Below are 21,683 nucleotides of genomic sequence, written 5' to 3' on the forward strand. Positions count from 1 at the left end.
TGTCCACTAGTGATGGAGAGGGCGGCACAGGCACACACAGCCTTCCAGAAGCTATGAGAACACAGCAGGAGATTGTCTGCACGCAGGTCTGTGGGTTCACGGGAAGACAGCATTTAGGAGCAAGTGTCCTTGGCATGTGGACTTTTGTTACAGTGCCTCCTAAACATGAAATGCATTTCTGTAGGCTTGAACTTGAAAGAAGTCACCTGCTCTGTGAAATGACTTTATCACATAAGAGTGAGAAGATTTTTTGCTATCTTTATAATTTGAGTTTTTGTGCTTTTTTGTAACTAACATATTTAGTTTGATACTGAGGAAAAACAGTAGCAAAATAAATGAATACCAAGTTTTATTGATGAAGCGCACTTCTTTTTTCCTGCCTCTCGCGGGCAGCTGTAGTAAGAGGCTGCTCCCGAGAGAGCTATGCTTTTAAACCAGATCAGAGTCAGTGAGGTAGCAGCGCTGCCAGTGTGAAGGGGCTCACCCTCCAAGTCCCTGCCCTGCCCTGCATCGAGGCTGGAGGAGGCATCCCACGGAGAAGGGGTGCCCCCTGGGGATCCCCCACCCTTCAGTCAGGCCACAGAATCATTTTTCCCTCAAATGTGCCAAGTCTACCGGATCCCCAAAGAGTGTGCGGCAGAAGCGGTGTGTGTTCACCCGGCCTGTTCAAGCCTGTGAGAAGATGCAGCAGAGTTTACGATGGAGAAGAGGCCTCGTCTCAGTGCAGGATGCAGCTGACCTTTTCTAGGTCGGCCTCTGAGGAGCATTTCCATGAGTGCCGGTGCACGCTGAGGAGGGCAGGGGTACATGGCAGGCTTATCCAACTTGAGATCCGAAGAGGAACGAGGCCAGCAGATGTGATTATCTGGGGCACCCGCAAGTGCACTGCTCTTATCCTGCGTGGGCTCAGCCTCCTCCAGTCCATCTGTTCCCTCACTTTTACAGGCAGCCGAGTGGAACTTCCTCTGAGTCACATAGACCCGAGCAAGGGCCAGGGGCAGAAAGAGAACAAGGGAAACACAGCTGGGACAGGGGAAATAGTCTGTCCACGTACCTTAGCAAACAGCAGAAACTCCCTGGCCTGGGCAGGAAGCGACACCATCTGAGACCCAGAGGGGGCCCCCGGTGCAGGGAGGCATGTGGGGCCTCGGAACTGCACACTCATTAACGGCCCAGAGGTGGAGGACCCTCCCAGGAAGGCTGCTGAGGGTGGGTGGAGCTGCGTGGCCTGTTAGGCAGGGGGCCTTTGGCTGCTGCGCAGCTCTCTCGGATCGCCCTGCTTCTGACCTGGTGTGCACATGCCTCGGGCAGAAACCCACTCAGTGCCCCTCGGGCTGCAGACCCCTCTGCTCTTTCCAGACAGGAGATGGAGGAGCAGGCAGGCAGGAGATGGCCACTCACCTGCTGAGCCACCTGGGGCTGCACACATGCCTGAACCGGTGGCACTCAGCCGGCCAAAGGTAAACATGGGGAGAGCTTTGAGCCACGGTGTGCCTGGAGGGGTGCTGGTGACGTTTCTCTACAGCCCAGAGGCAGCCCACAAAGGTGGAACCGGGCCTCCCATCAGCTGTGACCGATGACCACATCAGCATTGTCCTCTCCAGCCTGTCTCAGGAGGGCATCTTCCTTTCCTTGGTCCTCTCTAGAACACTACAGGTTTGATGTTTTCCTCATTTTTCCACTTCTTATAAATATCAAATTTATATTTACAGTAATTAAAATACTACAGGTTTTTGTGGGATTCTGATTTTTTAAGATATTTTTTAGCTGTAGATGGCCACAATGTCTGTATTTAATTTATTTATTTCATGTGGTGCTGGGGATGGAACCCGGTGCCTCTTGTGTGCTAGGCAAGCGCTCACCACTGAGCCCAGCCCAGCCCTGGGATTCTGACATTTTAATCAGGGTTATTTCAGATGGCGATTAAGTGCGTAGGGTAACCAGAGTGCTAAGTGTGTGAGGATTAGGTCTGAGGGCGCTGATGCGGGCTGAAAGGGTTGCGCGTGTTGCTCACATTGGGAGAGTGTAGAATGTGTTTGTGGAGGGGGCAGCATGGTCTGTGTAAGCATGTGTGTCAGTGTGATGTGTATGTCTGTGTGTGCATGTGTGTGTGTGTGTGTGTCTGTGTTTCTCTGTGTGTGTGTGTGTCTGTGTTTCTCTGTGTGTGTGTGTCTGTGTCTGTGTCTGTGTTTCTCTGTGCATGTGTGTGTCTGTGTGTGCATGCGTGTGTGTGTGTTTTTCTGTGTGTGTGTGTGTTTGTGTGTCTGTGTTTCTCTCGTGTGTGTCTGTGTGTCTGTGTTTCTGTGTGTGTGTGTGTGTGTGTGTGTGTCTGTGTTTCTCTGTGTGTGTGTGTGTGTGTGTGTGTCTGTGTGTATATCTGAAAGTGTCATTCAAGTCGTCACCTGGTTTCTTCCTGGCACAGTGTGTGTGTATATATACACTTTTTCTAGAAGTGAATCATTTTAATGCCCAGTCTGTCGGGGAAACCTTGCTTCTTCTGCAGGTCCCTGGAAGCATGCTGCAGAAACCCGCTCATCTGAATGTGATATTCACTTAGCAATGGGAAACTCGGGGGGTGGGAGGCACTCGAGCAGGGCGGGTGCTTCTCTTCCCAGCTTGGAGCCTTGAGCACAGGGCTCTTGGGCACCCTTTACGGGTGAGGCCCCAAGGCCGAGAAGGGGAGGCTGTGTTGTGAGAGGTGTCCCAGGCAGGGCTGCTAAGCGTCCACCCGGGCCTGGGAGAGGAGCTTGCAGGTGAGAGGAAGACCGAGTCAGAGAGCCGAGGGTGCGAAGGTGCCAGGAGCCAGCGAGAAGGTGCTGGGTTGGATCTGGAAGGAAGGGCAGGCCAGGCGCTGCTCCCTGGGGTGGGCAGGGCCTCCCTAGCGTCCTCCACCGCCTGCCTCCTGCCCCAGCCCCTCGCAGCCACACCTTTCCCTGCGTCACCAGCCTGGCCTCCCTTCTGCTTATGCTCTCAGCTGACCTTCCCAACCTTCTCCCCACGTCCCCTTCTTGGGGCCACCCCACCAAGGCATTATTTTCTGGAAGAATTACCCCAGATTCCCCCAGCCAGAGCCCGCACTCCTCGTCTCCCCGTTCTGTTGGCTTTGTTCTGGACACACGTGCGGCTATCGGCCGTTGCCACCCCACCCCATATTAAACAGGGCAGAGTGTGCCTGACCACCAGCCAGTCAGTGTGCTTTCTGTCCCCCGACACACAACGAGCTTCAGAAAGGGCACATCTCCCTCATCTCCCCTTCGTTTCCACCCTCAGCAACCTGTGACACCTCTAGTTCAACATCATAAGCCCACGGGGTCCCATTAGGGTCCCTCTGACACCCACTTCTTCATTCCCAGCCAGCAGCATGGCTTCCTGCACAACAGGGGTGCCTCCCTGGGCCCACGGGCAGAACTTCCCAGGCTTACTGCACCTGCAGCCGTCTTCTGTGTCACCACGTACTTTCTTCTACTGTGTGTGTCTTCGCCTGCGGCTGAGAGGCCTGCCCGGTCCTCAGAGTCTACACATGTGGACAGAGAGGCAACCTCGGTCCCCCAGAATCCACACCTGCCCCCTGAGGGGTCTTTCCAGCTCCACGGTGTTCACTCCTACAGTTGAGGGGCCGCCCCAGTCCCCCAGCATCCTCAGCTGCTGCTGCCCCTGGGCTCCTCAGCGTCCACACTTGCTCCTGCAGGTCTCCCCTGACTCTCCTGCAGGACCGTCCTGTTCCCGATGGAGTGGAGAGCCCTCCCCTGCAGGTCTCTGCAGAAGCTCACACTGGCCCTTCAGCCTCCGCTTGTGTAAGTCTATATGCAGATCGGGACCGGCTCTTATTTCCCTTTGGTTTTCTTTTTGCCTTGGGATTTCAGAGCTGTAAGGAAATTGTAATCACCTAGTCTTATTCTCTCATTTTGTAGATGAAGCTGATTCCAAAGAACTTAAGCATCTATCTCGAGTCCCTCAGTTAGGCAGGGGAAGGTCTGATCTTGACTTTCTACTAATTTCCTCACTGCAGGTGGTTCGGAGTGACCACAGGCCTTCTGCACAGAGGTGCCTGAGAGGTTGAAGATGGCCAGCGATGGAAAATAGCACCAGGACAGGGTGGGCCTACCTTCAGAGCCAGCAAACAGGCCACTGCAGTCAGGGACACTGCACGGGGGAAGGGCTGTCTAACAGTGTGGAAATGCAGTGTTTGAATATTTTTAAATGATTAGGAAGGTATTTTACATTATATGTGCTTCAGCACAATAAAAAATATCTGCTTAAGAAAACACATATTGTTTTATTTAAATGTATAAGTTATTAGGACAATTGATAAAAAACGTATCTTTTTGTATATAAATGAGCAGATACAATTATGAATGCTCATATGGTGCATGGTTGGTCCACAGCACCCTTCCTTACCCTTGTGGTGCAGTTTAAGTTGGCTTACATTCTTGGTAACATACGTAACAGAACGTACATTTCAGGTTGGCCTCTGTCCAACTACAGTCAGTCCCTTTTTAGTAAGATAAATAAGCGAAGGCCTATTGCATATTGGAAGTACCTTGCACATGACATCGGAGTTTTTCATCTTTGATATCAGGAAGATCAGGCATAGGAAGAACAGAGCCTGACTGAGTGAAAATGAAATGACCAATTTCAAGAGTGACTGGTATGCTTTTATCCTGCCTTTTGCAAAGAAAAGGAAACTGATGTTTTGTTTCTCCCTTTGTTAAACGTGTATAAGCCTGAAAACAGATGTCACTGCTTTGGTATCTTCAAGCTATTAGTGGTGATATAAAAACTCATTCTACCCATGGGGAGAAGAATTTAGAACGCTTTTGCAGCTGTGTACACAGCATATAAACATTTCAGTAATGAAAATGGAATTCAGCACGAGCAGTCAACATTCGATGAAAAAATAACAGCCATAAATTTTGGACCCTAGATCTTCTACTGTAACTGTAAGACTCAATTGCAAAATGTGTTTCTCATCTGTGAGGCAGATGTAGGCAACCACGGAGACAGGACACATCTCTGGCAGCATCACAAGGAGCTTGACCTGGCTCACCCCACCTTGGCCAGCAAAAGTGTCAGAGCACTACCTAAGGTGGTTATTTAACACACACACACACACACACACACACACACACACACACACACAAACCTTTTAAAGTGGATATAAAACTTGCTGACAGGTCTATTCTTCACAGCCCTTGAACCAACGTTGAGAGCCGCAGTGCTCACAAGGACATTTTATGTGGTGAGATCTTCAGTCTTGACTTTAGAGCCAGGGGAATTGTCACAGGAGCAGCAGCCTCCACTACCACAGCTCACCCCCTGACTCTCCATTCACCATCAGGCAGGGTGGTTTCTGCATCAAACCTCTTCCTCTCAGGAAGACACAGTACGAGACCCTGTTAAGAAGGAGAGGAAGAGCAGACTCCAATGAGCACCATGCTGGGTGGCCCCGGTGACTCCCTTTCTCTGGCTTCCCCCGGGGGCTTTCTCCTCCTTCAGGATGTGCTGGGCACCACGTCTCCTGCAAGTCCTCCCTCCGCCAGTAGGAGTCTCCCTCCCTCCTCCTGCTTCCAACTGCTCAGGCTTCATCAGCATGGCTGCTGAGGTCCTGGTCCCTGACTGCACTTCTCTGTGATTCCCAGAGCCAGGCCACAGCAATCCCTGGCTTCCCAGCCACATCTGTACACGCGTAAGTGAATGCACACAAGCGCATGCAGTGAATGTGTGTGCACAGGATCTTTGATCTGTGATACCTGAACATCTGATATGGTTACACAGGTAGAGTTTGATGCTCTGCAGATGCCTTGATGCTCATCTTGGGATCAGCCTTGGGGTCTAGAGCTTCCTTTGGAGCATGGATCTTTTGTCAGCATGAAAATTGATGTATCCTGGCTGAAAGTGAGCATGCTTATTGGCTCCCTGTTTGGGATCACTTCCGGTACGTCAGCCATCCATGTCTGTCTGTCTGTCTAGCTATCCATCCATCCCCATCTGTGTTCCTAGGTATATCTACTCATCTGCATCCCTATCTATGATGGTATATTTCACAATATATAAAATGGTGCATACACCAATTCTAGTGCATGTATATGTGTTTTTCTTGGCACCCCAGAATTCACTTGCATAAATGAGTGCTTATCTCCTGAGATGGCTATAGCATCAGAGAAATGGATGATGCAGAAGTGTAACATTTCACATGAAAACAGGGTGCTGCGACCACCAGTGGGCATGCGTGGTCGAAGTTTGTCATGGTCGGTTTTATGTGCCAGCATGAGTGGTGAAGGATGCCCAGTGTCTACTAGCCATTATTCCTGGTGTCTAAGAGGTGTTTCTCAAGTAGTTGGCGTTTCAATCAGTGGACAGAGGAAAGAAGATTCTTCCTCACCAGTGCTGGCGAGCATCATCCAAATCGGTGAGGAACCAAATAGTGCAAAAAAGACCAACTCTGCCTCTTGAGTCGGGACATCCATCTTCTGCCCTGAACACCAGGACTCCTGGTTCTTAGGCCTGAAGACTTGGGCTGAAATGCAGCACTGGATTTCTTGGCTCTGTAGCTTGCAGCTGGCAGATGATGGAAATCCTGAGCCTTCATAATTGTATTAGCCAATTTCCACAACAAATCTACCCCCCTCTTTATGTACACGCACGCACACACACACACACACACACACACACACACACACACCATGTGCAAATACACATGTATTCCTTTGAGTCTCTTTCCACGGAGAACTCCTATACAGGATTAATAGCAAATGAGGTACAGAGTCACTTCCTGTTTTGTCAAGGGCAGACACTCAACCTGCTCTGCTTCATTTCCTCAACTAGAAAGAAGGTGATAAAATCGTTTTTCTTAAAGTTATGTGAGGGATACTTCAGGTAATGCCTTGGAACAGTGTCACAGATCAGCAAGTGGCTGCTCAGGACCAGCATCCTCACCAGTCATCTGGCACCAGGCCTCGGAATCCTACACAGCTGGTGCTTCTACCTCTCGTATGAAGACACCATCTTATGGGGAAAAGCAAAGAAGAAATAGCAAATCCGTCATCATCGTGGATCTTCACCAGAAATCACAAACACAGTAAATGTACAAATACGGCCCCATTCTTTTCAAACTCTTTAGGAAACTCAATACTTTAGTATAATGAAAATAATGGAAAGCAGGTCATGTCTGATTATAGGGAATAAATTATAAAATAATGGCAAACTACAGACCAAAAATGTCCCTTAGGAACTTGTTAGTATCTTATCAGCAATGCCATGTTAAAGTCAAAATCAAAATTCAAATATTAAGATTCTAATGAGAACTGATATCTCTTTACATCCCTGTAGCTATTTCTAAATAAAGTAAAAAGGAAATTTATAATAAAATAAGTTAACTTCAATGTAAACATAAAGAAAATTTTATCTACAAGGAGTAAGATAGGCTAGATTTTTGGAAATTTGTCAAAAATGCTATATATTTAAAAAAAAAAAAACCCTATAAATTGAAAATATTGTAAAATATGTTTCTTAGGAACTTTGACCACAGCAAAACTTCATGTTTGGTGGCCAGCAAGTGTGACATTGAACTGTTTTCCTTTAATCGAGTGGAAGATGCTCCTGGTCTTAGGAAACTCTGGGAACTCCAGCAGGGAGCTCCCCAGGGACAGCACCGCAGATGGCGGCTCCGGGGACCAGTGCGCAGCCTGGAGATGCAGATGGAGGCCGAAGACCAGACTTTGGAAGGAAGATGCAGGCTCTGGAGTCCAGCCAATCATTTCTTTGATTTCAGAAAAATCAAACAGAATTAATGTAGATCTCTGAAGAAAATACAAGCCGCGTGATACAATGGAAACGATGTTGAAATTTATAATCCAAAATTCTAAAGCATCTAAAGCATAAAATAATTGTTTCAGTATTTGCATCTATTGGCCTTTTAAATAAAAAGATAATAGTCTCATCTCTAAAGAATTCTCCTGGTCTTCATCTTTCTAGAAGGTTTACTGTAGTCACTTTTCAAGGTAACTGAGAATCTACAGAAATACTTGGCATGGGGTCAAAAATGGGCTGCAGGTTGAAGTGCATTTACACACAGGGGATTAGAACACAGGCCAAGGCCAGGTATTGTGGACAGACCCCTGGACGCCTGGCCCTGGTCATCTGTGGAGGTGTCTTGGGGACGGAGCGCAGGGTACCCAGAGCCGTGGAGACGCTGCTATCTGAGTCCACTTCAGACCAACGGCCTGAGGGATCTGAGCAGACTGAGCCACAGCAAGGGACAGAGCAGGATCTGGCAAATTCCCCCCAAGTGTAGGGGCCTTCGAGGAAGACACATGGGGGTTTGAATGTTGTCATGGTCAGGAAGTAAGGAAAACCCAGATGTGAGATCTTGGACACAAACATGCACAGACAGAAAAGAAGTAAAAGAAAAATATCTTTGTCGAGATCCAATATCCCAACTTAAGAAAAGTCACTTCTTATCTTCCAATCAAGTCCAGAAGGTTAATAGGAGGATTATGTAGATCCTTTGCATATGATGTAGTCAAGTCTTCAATAACTGCTCCTGCGGACCAAAGCCTTTCCCTACTGCGTTTCCCTCCCCCGCCCTCTTCCACCAGGAAAAGGGACAAATAGAGAAACACAAAGGACTGAATGGCAAAATGATACTGGAATGTCTCTCTATTCTACTACAAGGGATAAATACATATGGGCAGGACACAGAAGCATACCATGGGCCACCTCCACAGTGTCAGCTCCCTGATAAAATAAGAAGAAATTCCTCATATGTCTGCCAGTTGGAGAGTTTATTAGTCAGGAAACTAGCAGGAGACAGATGGTTCAAACAAGCTGGTCTCTTTATGGATTCCTCTTCTCCCTTGTAAACTGCAGTGTTTACAACGGGTGTGGCTGAGCCAGCTGGTCCAAGGGAAGACAAGGTGGTACCTCCGACTCCAGAGGCCTCCATTGGTGCTGCCTGGAAAGATCATCCAGCCTCTAAAAGAAGTGCTTCTAGGAGCTGAAGCAAAACGTGTTCCAGGGCCACATTTTCCAGCGGCACGTAGTGTAGAAACAAAAAGCTCCTTAGCTGGCAATTTGAAGCTAAGGTTTAGAGCAAGATTAAAGGTCACCTACTCTATCCACTAATGAAGTCTCCTGCAAAACAAATGCCAGGCTGCCAGACCACCAAGGGGCGTGGTTTGTGGTAAGAAAGGAAGTTTTTCTTTAAGTGGATTTTTATTTTGTTAAATTAGTATTATGAAAATTTATGAAAGAAGACAGAACATTAAAAAAATCACCAAGTTCATCAATTAAGTAAGTGGTATTACACATCCTAATGAGAGTTTATTCTCTTCAAGAGAAACAAAAACATTATCCTTATCTTTTCTGTAGAGGCATATATATGTGTAAATATGCATTTCTACCGACAGATAATGTTTTTGAAAACTGCTTTTTTTGAAGTCATATTATCAAGGAGTTATTCTTAGTTTTACACATAATAAAACAACTCTAGAACTTTGTATCAAAAAAAAAAGAAAGAAAAAAAAGAAAAGAAAGGAAGTTTTTCTGCTTGGCCAAAGCATTACTTCACTAGGTCTCCAGGCTTAGCAAATAAAAACAGAAAATGCTAAGTTAAATTCTACTTTCAAATAAACAATAAATCTTTTTAGTATAAGCATTGTTATGGTTTGGATGTAAGGTGTCCCCCAAAAGCTCACATATGAGACAATGCAGGAAGGTTCAGAAGAGAAATGATTGGGTTTTAAGCACCTAACTGTGTTCCTCTGTCCCCCTGGAGCTTAGAGTCTGGTGGGGAGGTAACCCAATCAGTGAATTAATCTCTAATGGGATTAATTGCAGTGCCAGGGTGTGGTTGGAAGAGATTGGAATTCGTGCGTGGCTATGGGATGTGTATTTTGTATCTGGAGAGTGGAGTCTCTTTGCTTCCTGATGATGCGAGCTGCTTCCCTCTGCCACACTCTTCTACCATGATGTTCTGCCTGACCTTAAGCTCCAAGGAATGGAGCCCACCTTCTATGCATTAAGACCTGTGAAACCATGAACCCTCAAATAAACCTTTCCTCCTCTATAACTGTGCTGGTCAGATCATTTAGTCACAGCAGTGAAATAGCTGACAAAAACAAGCAAGCATGTTCCAAATATTCCATGAGGCATATAAATATCTGTTTATTTGAAAGTCCCATTTGACTGTGATTCTGTTTTTAATATGATAAGCTCCCATTCACTGCTATATGCAGCTGACTTACAAGGCCACCATTTCCAAGGTCAGAAGTGTTTTCCAAGTTCAAATCACTGTAAGAATTTAAATGGGAAATCAATTCATTACTTGTTCTATAACATGGTCTGGATCGTTCCTATGTGGAGTTTAGTAAATTCTTGCCTCTGCTTTAGCAGGATTCCAACATGGTGGAAATTCGTGTGCTCATTGATGTGTTTGTTTGGTAAATACTCACTGAGGAGTGTGCTTTCTGTAATAGGCTCCAGATGAGGAGGTCAGAGGACCATGTGAGATAGGGCATTTAGCTGTGCTCCTCTGCCCTCCTGTAGCTTAGAGTCTGGTGGGACAAGAGTCTAACAAGCAGGAAAATAAATGACAGAATTTGAGGTGGCAACCACAGACTGCAAAGAAGAACCAAGCCAGGAGGAAGTGGAAGGTGGTGATATTAGATAGGATGCTCTCACCCACCTCCTGTGCAGGACAGGGGAGCAGAAATCAGCCCAAGGGGAAGGTCCTGGGAAGATCTAGCCAAGACCATTCTGTACAGGGGAGCAGACCCAAGGGGAAGGTCCTAGGAAGGTCTAACCAAGACCGTTCTATACAGGGGACAGCACAGGCCAAGCCCCTTCATTTCCAGGCTTCTCTACCTGTTTACCTCACCACATACAACCTTTCCCTCTTCCATCATTAAAAGCATCTCCCCACGCCTATCTCATAGGCTTGCTGTTTAAGACTTAACATGTCCACTAAAGGCCTGCCCACTTAAAGGCCTTTAGTTCTGCATCTAGCCACAATGTCCCATTCCACCAGAACGGCAGTATCCAAGTTCATGAACAACTGCCCCATTGTCAAATCCACAGGCACCCTTGTCCTCATCTTACAAGACCTCTCAGCCTTGTTTGAAGGGTTCCTTCACCTGGCCACTGCTGAAGTTCTCTTCAGTTTCAACCACAGTAGCTACACTTGCTGAGGGTCCCCTGTCCCAAGGGTCACCTGTCCCTACTCCGCTTCCTCCTCAATTTGACCCTTTGCTGTTCTGGCATTTGCTCCATCCATTCCTCTTTCTACATTCTATTGTTATTTCTATGGATTTGAACTTTCTCTGGACAATAGCTTCAAATTTAATTCTCTATCCTGGACATTTCCTCTTACTTTCTGGAGCCTTCTTGTCATTTCCAGTTGGACTCCTCCTGGGCATTTCATCTTAATATGTCAAATCCTGAACTCTTGATTGCTCCTTACACATTCCCTCTCCAAACTCTCACATTTCTGTGACTCATATAACCACTAAGTCATTGCTGTTTTCCCATTTATCTTCATCATTCAATTCTTCATATCCAGTGGGCATTGAAATAAATCCGATTTCCTCTCAAATTGTATTTTAAATTCCCCACTTCCCTGAATCTGCTGCTCCCAGCTTACCCATCTTTCACTTAGGATGTTGCAAAAACTCTTAACAATTTGTTATGGTTAGGAGAAGAGGTTTCCCCCAAAAGCTTCTGTATTCATGCAAAAGTTGTAACCTAATCAGTCCATCCAACTTTGAATGGACTAAGTGGTAACTACAGACAGGTGGAACTTGACTGAAGGAGGTGTCAGTGGGAAGAATGAATGTCCCTATGGCCCTTCTCCTCCCTCTCTGCTTCCTGACCCAAACTATGAACTGAGAAGATTTTCTCACTAGACCCTTTCCCCATGATGTACTGCTTCACTTTGGACCCAGAGCATGAAGTTGGCCATTTATGGACTGTGACCTCAGAAACCATGAACATCAAATACGTTTTTACTCATCTAAGTTGTTCATGTCAGGTATTTGGGGCACAGCAATGAAAAATCTGACTAAAACAGAAATTGGTTCTGAGAAGTAGGAATGCTATAATTAGTCTAATCATGTGGTGAAAGGCTTTGGAGCTGGTTCGGGGGAGGGATTTTGAAAAACTTAAAGATGCAAGCTGGAAAGTCTTCAGAATGTTGTAAGTGGAGCTTCATGAAAGACTCTGATGAAAGTTCAGAAAACCAAAATGGGAATAGGAATGCAAAGTGTATTCCTGAGGCTTCAGAGGGAAATGAGGACACTCTTGGGAATTGGTCAAGAGGTCACTGTGTAATATTCTGCCAAATAACTTGTTTATATTTTGCCCATGTCCTGAGACTTAGTATGAGACTGAGTTTAAAGGTAACAGACTAATTAATCTGGCAGAGAAAATTTCAAAGCACTACAGCATTCAGTCAATGACATGGATATTGCTGGCAGGTTTTAGCCAGAGTATTGTGAGAATCATGAGCAGAAAGCAGAGCTAAAGAATTTTAAAACTTACAGTTTGTCTAGAAAAAGTACATGTAAAACTGAGGCCAAGAAAGAGGTGCTTGTTGAAGAGATTACAACTCTGAAAGACATGCTAAGTACTTTGCAGAGAGACAACAGGAAAAATGCCTCTAGGGCTTCTCAGGAATTTTGAAGACCAAACCCTCTTCAGGCTCCAAGCTCTAGAAAGAAAAATTTATTTGAGAAGAGAATATATGGGTGCCCTGTTTACACACGGAGACCTAGGAAGGTGTTTTACCATGGTGAACTAGGCAGGCACTCAGAAGTCATTGCAACTGCTCTAATTTGTACAATGATAATTCCTATGGGTGTTCACCTGTGCATGCAGGTGCATACATGCACATATTTGTATCTAAGTATATTCATGCAAATATACAATGTATACATAATATGTGTATGATTATACATACATATTTCACACACCACAGCGCTGCATTGCCACCACAATGTAGTGTGTTTTATGGAGTTACCATTTCTGGAAACAGCCTGTGGCTTATAAAAAAATCAGGCTATTTTTCACTGAATTTCTGTTTCCTAAGCACCTGCATGTACTGGGCACCTTTGTCCAGGGGATGTATCAGTAATAACAACACACAGCACAGAGAGACTGGCCAGGTGTTGGTAACTGCCAGGGAGCAAAACCAAAGGGAGATAGGGAGCTGAGGAGGGTTGCTGCTCTGTGGGCATCCAGGGACGGCCTTGGGGGCTGGGGCCTGCTAGTAATGGGAAGCAAGGCTGCACTGAGAGAGCTGGCCAGGACACAGAACAGCAGGTCCAGGAGCCCCACAGCAGGGCGGTGTTCCTGGCAGAGGTGATGGGTGCTCGTGTCACAAGGGAAGTGACAGAGGAAAGGTGCTGGGGCGCACAGGTGCAGGCTCAGGGGCCAGATCACCGGGCACCTCTCAAGCCATCCTGAGACTTCACTTTTCCCCTAAATGAGACGGGGAACCCTTGGAAGGGATTCCAGTAGGGTGATGTGATCTCATTCCAACATAAGGAAAGAATTCTGATTCCTGTACTGGGGGCCTTTGGGGACATAGGCTTAGCAGTTGCAAAGCAGGAGGGCTCAGGAGTGACTCTCTAGGGTGTGCTGGAGATGTGGACCAAAGGCAGCCAGAGGGACAATGTTGCCCATCAGGTCCAGATGTGCCTTGGAAGTGGAGACATGAGCACCTGCATGGATGACCACACATGGAGGCTTTTGAACTGGGCAACTGGGAGATGAGTTCCTATCCAGACAGATGTGGGAGAGGTGGGAGGGAGAAGTAGGTCTTTGAGGTAGAGGAGCAGACGAGGCCCTGAAGGTGGTGAAATTGTCCCTAGCCCTTTTTAATTGAAAAGTTTGCACCATTGGGTCAGCAGATGAAAACAAATGTGGGAAATAAAGAAGATGTCCATTCCTTGCACAGTTGCCCTCATTCTGTGCTTCGGTGCACAGAAAGGTTATTGAGAGGGACAGTTCAGTTGTTGCTTTGAGGTTCTCCAGCAATCTATGGGTATGTTCCTTCAGCTGGTGTTGTTGTCAGATTTTTCATTGCTGTGACCAAAAGACCCAACAAGAGTAACAAAGAGGCTCATATTTTGGCTCATAGCTTCAGAGGTTCAATCCATGGTCAGTGGACTCCATAGCTCTGGATCCAAGGGGAGGCAGATCATCATGGTGGAAAGAGGTGGTGGAGGAAAGCAGCTCAGGGCATGGTAACCAGGAGGCAGAGAGAAGTCCTTTCATTACAGAAAAAACAGAAACCCTGAAGGCTCCCCCCAGTGACCTATTTCCTCCAGCAACACCCTACATTCCTGCAGTTCTCAATCATTTCATCCATGTAAGTGTATTAACCCACTAATGAGTTTCTGACTCTCGTAATCTAATCATGCCGTCTTTCGTTTTCTCACAGGAGTTTTTGGAGGACAACTCATATCTAAACCACAACAGTTGGTAATTTGTGATGGGCCATGTTGCCACTAATGGTCAATGTGCCCCAAGGACGACCATGGCCAGAGTCCCTGGACGGGGGCAGCATCTCTCTCGCTGCCCTGTGTGCTCACATCTAATGCAGACCAGGTCTCCTGTGTTGCAGAGAGTTGATAACTACACCATAGTGGCCTTCAATATATTCTGAAAATACGCATGCCCAGCATCTGCGCAGCCTACCTCCTTGAATTGTGACTAATAATGTGTTTTTGCACTCATTAATAGTCCCTTTGATTTCTGCAGTCTGACACATGGTCAGGAGTAAACCTCCACCTGCATCCAGCTAAATGCTCCTCCCTTCTATCTTTGTATGAAACCCTGGGGCTTCTCTCCACGGATGTCCAGTAGCATGACCTGCCAAAGGGAGTCAGATCTGGCTCGTCTATTACCCATGACATTGGTGATTTTCTAGATTAGAATCAGAGACAAATGTGCTTTATCCTCTGCATTTGAAGTTGAAACTTGACAGTTATTTCATGATTTCTTCTGGAAAAGCATTCTTCATTTGATCAGCTTCATTAGGGTCACATTTCCTTCCACTCCAAAAAGAACCTTGGCCACGTGCCCTGTTGACAGAAGTACTGTTGCATCAACAAGGTATGGATCCTGGCATGAGCCCAGGTGCCAATGTCAGCAGTGGTGGCAGAGGGCAGAGGGCAGGATGAGGAACAGGATGACAGAGGTTTATTCCATCTCACGGAAGATGCTGGAGCCAGGGCTGGTAGAACCGTTTCCAGCATGAACAGGCTATTGATTCAAAGCCGCCACCTGCTACTTAGCCACGTTGAGAGGCAGGAGCTTAATATATCAGATGTTATTTGCTATTTAGACTCAGGTGGCAGCCGAGAATCAATATCCTTAAATCAAGAATCTCTATATTAAGCAACAGCAGGGACATGAATTATAATTCAGGCTCTTTCCTGCTGTTAGCATATGGAGCCAGACACAGGACTGCAGCCAGCCACGGTGTGCGGCCCTAAATACCTCCTTTGTGTTTTGTCCCCACAATTATATTCTCTCAGAACCATAAAGAGTCTATAATAGGCTTAACCTAATGGATCTTGGCCCAAGCACTTTGAATATTTGAAAAGATTAAATTTTAAAAGTGGCTTAATGGTATTTGCTTTGAGAATTATATGTTAAAATTAATTACTAATACAAATTGAAGGAAGTACAACTCCAACAACAATGAAAATCATACCAAAGCCCAGAAATTGAGCAGTACGGGGACCTTGGAAGCACACGATGTGGTGGTGAGAACAGAAACTTGCCTGCAGCCCTTCTCCACTCTGCAAATGAGCTGCGGTGTGGTCCTCACTGAAGAGTTGGGGGAGGCATGCCAGTTTATCCACAAATCTCAGAAACACTCTCTGTGGCCCTGCCCTCTGAGGGCACCTTGTGAGGGAATGCTCGGCAGATTCCTGAGCAACGTGAAGAATCTCAGGCTGACAATCTCATGCAGATATGAAGGGTGTTCCCAGAATTCTTTGAAGCGAGTTCAAGTTGATGCTGGCTCTGGTAGACATTTCCACAGGGAAGCAGATGCATGGTGTGCTCCTGTATCTTTGTGGACTTGGGTGGTTCTTCACTTTAAATTCTACCTGAAATTTTGCAGGAAACTTCAATAAGTTGAATGTTAAAAAGTATTTTATATGAGAGTAGACAAGTGTATGCTGATTGAGTACAAAATTTTTATAGGTTTTAGGATAAAGAATCCTATAGAAAACCCTGGAAAAGCATTTGCTGCAGGTTACAAAGAGGGCATGCTCTAAGAAAAACCAATGCCTTGTTTATACAGGCTCCTTTTGCCTTTTAATATTTTAAGATGTCTCAGCAACATTTTGGTAAAGATTCAAAGAGAATTTAGGAACTTTTAGATGCACACTGCCATCGTACACAAATAAAGTTGCCTGCTATAAACATTGATGTGCTGCATCACTGTGGGACATTGATTTTATGTCCTTTGGGTATAAACCAAGGAGTGGGATAGCTGGGTAAAAAGGTGGCTTCATTCCAAATTTTCTGAGGAATCTCCATACTGCTTTCCATAATGGTTACACCAATTTGCAATCCCACCAGCAATGTATGAGTGTAACTTTCCCCCCACATCCTCGCCAACATTTATTGTTGCTTGCATTCTTGATCGTTGCCATTCTGACTGGAGGTGCCCTTAGATGAAAGGATAGAGACAATGTGGCGCATATGTGTGTGTGTGTGTGTGTGTGTGTGTGTGTGTGTCTATATATATATATATATATATATATATATATATATATATGATGGAATATTACTTAACTTTAAACAAGAATGAAATTATGGCATTTGCTGGTAAATGGATAGAGTTAGAGAATATCACACTAAGTGAAATAAGCGAAACCCAAAAAAACCAAAGGTCAAATGTTTTCTCTGATTTGCAGATGCTAATTCACAATAAGGTAGTGGGGGTGCTAGGGAAGAATAGAGTTACTTTATACTAGATAGAGGGGAGTGAAGGGAGGGGAAGGGGTATGGGGGTAGGAAGGACAGTAGAGTGAAACAGACATTATTACCTCATGTACATATATGACTGACTGACTGATGTGATCCTGCAATTTGTACAATCAGAAAAATGAGAGATTACACTCCATTTATGTATGATCTATCAGAATGTATAAAGGCATTCTGCTGTCATGTATAACTAATTAGAACAAATAAAAAATAAATAAATAAAAATCAAAGAACATTCTGCCATCAGGAAAAAAAACAAAAATAAATAATGTTGCTCGTCTGAGTCCGAGAGCTGCAGATAATCACAAAAGCTGATATTTGAGTAGCACACGCTGTGTGCCAGGCTCCATCATAGTCACTTCTCTGCTGGTCCCCTGAGCTCACGTGTGAGCCAGGGACTCGCGGCACTCCCTGGCTGTACCTAAGAATCTACGGGGTCTTGGCAGGGTAGCACTGGTGGGTGAGTGTGGAGTCAACGCGCTCCTGCATGCTGAGCAGCAGTTGTAGTGAGTGCTCAGCCTAACGGCAGACTTTAAAAAGGTAAATTTGTACTTGAGCTTTTAATTTTGATGAAACAATGAAAAATGCTATCATGTCCAGCGTGTGCTTTTCTTATATAAGATATTTGATTGAAAAACCTCCATTTTAACAGTGAGAAAATTATCAGGGATATTCCAGTATGGGTTAGCCAGGTGTTTAGGCTATAAATTAAAGAATCCTGATGGGGTTGTGTTTATTTCTGTAACAAAGGTAAGTGAGGTTTAAATTTTTTAAAAAGTGCTACATGGGAACACTGCATTCCTATGAAGAATTTATCAATAATCCAGGGTCTCCTGGGTGAAGAAGATTGAAATAACTCAGTAGATACCAATTGTTGTCACTATAGCCATGATCTCATAGAAACAAAAGCAATGGAGACCAGCAGTTACCTGGACTTCACAAGCACCTGCTGAGGGCCAGCTCCTCTGCAGAGTGTTTCTCTCAGATGATCTCATTTGACCTCCACACAAAGGAGAACCAAACTTACTCTGTTCTATCTTTAGGGACAAGGCCCTTGATCATTAGGACATGTTGCTCCCTGATGAAGAGAAGAACAAAACATAATTTCAGACCAAATGTTGGAATCTGCAAATTAAAGATGCATGGAATGTGTTCATTAATGTATCCAAACATTTGCTTAGTAAGATTCAGCAAATATCTATTGAGCAACTTCTCTGTTGAATATGTGCTATAAATTATGGAGTTAGCATTTCATTTGGGAAAACTGAACACCATGGGAGGCACTCCCAGCTTGGCACCACTGGCAGGGGAGAACATTTAAGGGGTGGGGTCCAGGGGGCGGGAGTCAGGTCACGAGGGGGAGGGTGCCCTTGAAGGGGGTTACAGGGCCCCAGTTTCTCCTACCTCTCTGCTCTCTGTTTGCCTTGAGGTGAGAAGCTTCCTGACCACGTGCTCCTACAACAGTGTGCTGCCCACACATGGACACAAAGGCCATGGAGCCAAGTGACCGTGAACTGAAATCTTTGGAACCATGAGCAAAAGTCAAACTTTCCTCCTTGAAAGTGATTATTGAAGCTGTTTGCTATAGTATTAGAAAACTAACTGGCACAGGGAGCATGGCCATTCCCACTGAGACACACAGAGAATTGCCTTTGTGACAGAGGCAAATCCAAAACAGTCAAGCTTGGAAATGAGTGAGACAGAATGGGCAGAGAGGGGGAAAGGGCAATGGGTTTAAAGGAAAGAAAAGGGAAAAGGCACGAAAATAGGAAAAAAATCTTTAGGAGATGTGGTTTTGGGTAGAATGGAAACATTTCTATAAGTCACCTAAATACGTTTATTTTTAGTACTCCATTAAGCAGTGTGCCAAAGTGAGCACTTGAGATAAGAAACACCAATATTCTGTTGCCTTCAAGATAAAAATGAACAGAAATTACAGAAGACAAAGAAATTAAAAGAACCAAATGTCGACTTGGTTCCTGCAACTGTTAAGGATGCTGGATTGACGCTGTGGCATTGGAAGTGAAGCTCCCCTTATGATAAAGGTAAAATGAAAGGAGCCTTTGAACCAGGTGCTTAACCCATTGTGCACAGTTCTGAATAAATGTTGTTATGTGACCATCAACCTTTGCTTTAAAAACTGGTGTTTATCTACTCTGCTGCAGAAATGCTTTCACAGAATGTGTTTCTCGCCAGGGTTTTTAAATATTTACACCAGCTGATTAATAATTTATGGTTGGCATTCACAACCTCAGGCTCATGAATAATTGACACGTTCATTTAAGATTTGCAACTGTTCTGTATAATGACAAAGTACAACCATCTAGGTTTCCCCAGCATTTCAAGAGTGAAAGTTTGCAAGGAAATCAGGCTTTCTTTTGCTTTTACAGAGGGCTGAAATGACAAATAAAAGCAACTAGGGCAGAAAAATAATTGTAGATGCCAGATGCTCTCTCTGTGGAGGAAAGACAGAATAACTGCCACATAGGGAAGCCACAAGCCACACATCAACACTAAGAAGCAAATTTTATTGGCTGCATTTTGAATGGAAAGAGAGCAACTTAGGAAATCTGATTAAATTGTATGTTACCTCTCTATCTTATTATTTAGGAGTAGCTTAATTATAAAAATATGTGTTTACATATGTGTGCGTATACACATCCAACCTATGAAGATCTCAAATCAGTATCGGTTTAATTTCTATGATAATGTTTTCAAGAAAAGGAAATCAATTAGAAATGAGAAAGCTAACCTGAACTCTCAGCTGTCCTGCTGCTGGTACAAAAAGGCTCAATCTTAACCTCACCTTTTTCAGAGATGTGAGTGTTGGTTATTGAGAGTTTCATGTTAAGAATAAATCTATTTCACAAAAGAAATACCCAACATGGCAGTTCTAGAATTTCTTTACAAAAAAGGGAACAAAAATAGTTAATAAGATTTTCCATTGTGTCGTTCTTCTTACCCCTGGCAACTCGCGTGGGATTCATTCAGTCCCCTACAGGGCTTCACACAGTTTCAATCTACTTTTCCACCTCACCGGTAGATTCTCCTGCCTCTCTTCTTGGGACCACAGCCTCCCAGCAGTGCTGACTTTTCCATGTGGTTCTTGGTTCCTCTGCTGGGAAATCTCCTTCTTGGTTTTATTCCGTTCCTTTTAATTTCCACCTGGGCCCTCTAACTCTGGTCAAGGTGATAACAGGGATGGTTTGCTGGAGAATGATTTCTGGGGGCATCCTCAGAAGCCTTATGGTTCCCAAAGCCACGTTTCAAGCACCGTGACAGACAGCGGACAAGCGGCCCTCTCTCCGACCCTCCCGTCAGGCCCTCTGAGTAGGGAACCACTTCTCTTAAGCAGAATACACTTGCTGACTCTGCCCTTGTGCACCAGAAGCAGATGCCTCCTTGCGACACATCTGGTTGGGGTCTCAGGTCCTGGAGGTCTCCACCTGGAGGTCTTTCCCTCTGATTTGACCAGTGCTTCTTGCTCTGGCCTCTGCTGGCTGTGTGGAAGGGCTCGCTCAGCTGATAGCTTCGGGCCCGCTGCTCCTACAAGCTCTCCTTGCTTGTGCAAACTACTTGAAGAGTCTGTGAGCTGACTTGAACTCTTCCAGCAAAATTTCTACTTCTAGGCATCTTTGATTTCTTCTAATCTGGAGGAAATATGTGGGTATCAGTCAGGGACTGAGCACAGAAACCACTGGAGAGTGAAACAGACTCCCAGGAAATATGTACTCAACAAGGGGAGAGTTAAGAAGCCAAGTGGCGGGTGAAGGTCACGGCTCAGTGACTTGCCTAGTGAGGCACTGGGTTCAACTCTCAGCACCACATATAAATAAATAAAATAAAGGTCCATCAACAATTAAAATATATATTAAAAAGAAAAAGAAAGAAGCCAATGGGAGGAGTAATGTGTTGAGAAGGAATGTGCCGTTTCTCAAGGCTCCGTGTTGGGAGGGATAGCGCCACCAGACCCAGGGCCTGAGGTCATGAATCAGGAAGAAAACCCTGGGGGAGAGAGAACAGAAGGTTACAGAGATGCAATTCACAGTAGAAAGAAAAGGGTAAACATTCTTGTCTTTATCTTCTTCCTTCCTCCCCCTCCAGTGTTCCTCCAGTGCTGGCCATTGTCCAAACCCAGGTGGAACCCGCTGACCCAGACCCTGGGGCGTGTACCCTACGGAGCAGAGAAACCATGCCACAGAACACAGCAGGTGAGGGACAAGGGTGGGACCTGCTGGCAAGTGGGTCAGAAATCAGCCATCTGCTGCTGCCACCCCAGGGCCCTGCTGAAGGGCACAGAGACCCATCAGTGCTTCCCCAGGGCCTGATCAGGAGTGCGACTGGTCTCCTGTCTTCACGTGCAAATGAGGTTATAAGTTGGAATTTGTAATTTGCCCTATAAAGTACAACATGATATGGAAGATATTTGAATAGGTTCTTAAAACCTCCTTAAATATATTTCTAGGAGGAGACGTCTAATTGCCAAACTAAGTTATATTTTATTTAAAAAATAAGTCAGAAGCAACTCCACTTAAATTGTCAGTGACATGCTTCATGTTCCAGCAAAGACGTAGCAGAGTGCATGAGGCGGGAGAGCGGCCGGGGGCACGAGCCCACCGAGCCACATCACCCAGCGGCCTATGCCTCCCCAAGATGCCGGTTTGATTAAGGCAGAGATCTCT

This window comes from Sciurus carolinensis, chromosome 6, assembly GCF_902686445.1.
Source record: "Sciurus carolinensis chromosome 6, mSciCar1.2, whole genome shotgun sequence".
NCBI classification, from domain to species: Eukaryota; Metazoa; Chordata; class Mammalia; order Rodentia; family Sciuridae; genus Sciurus; species Sciurus carolinensis.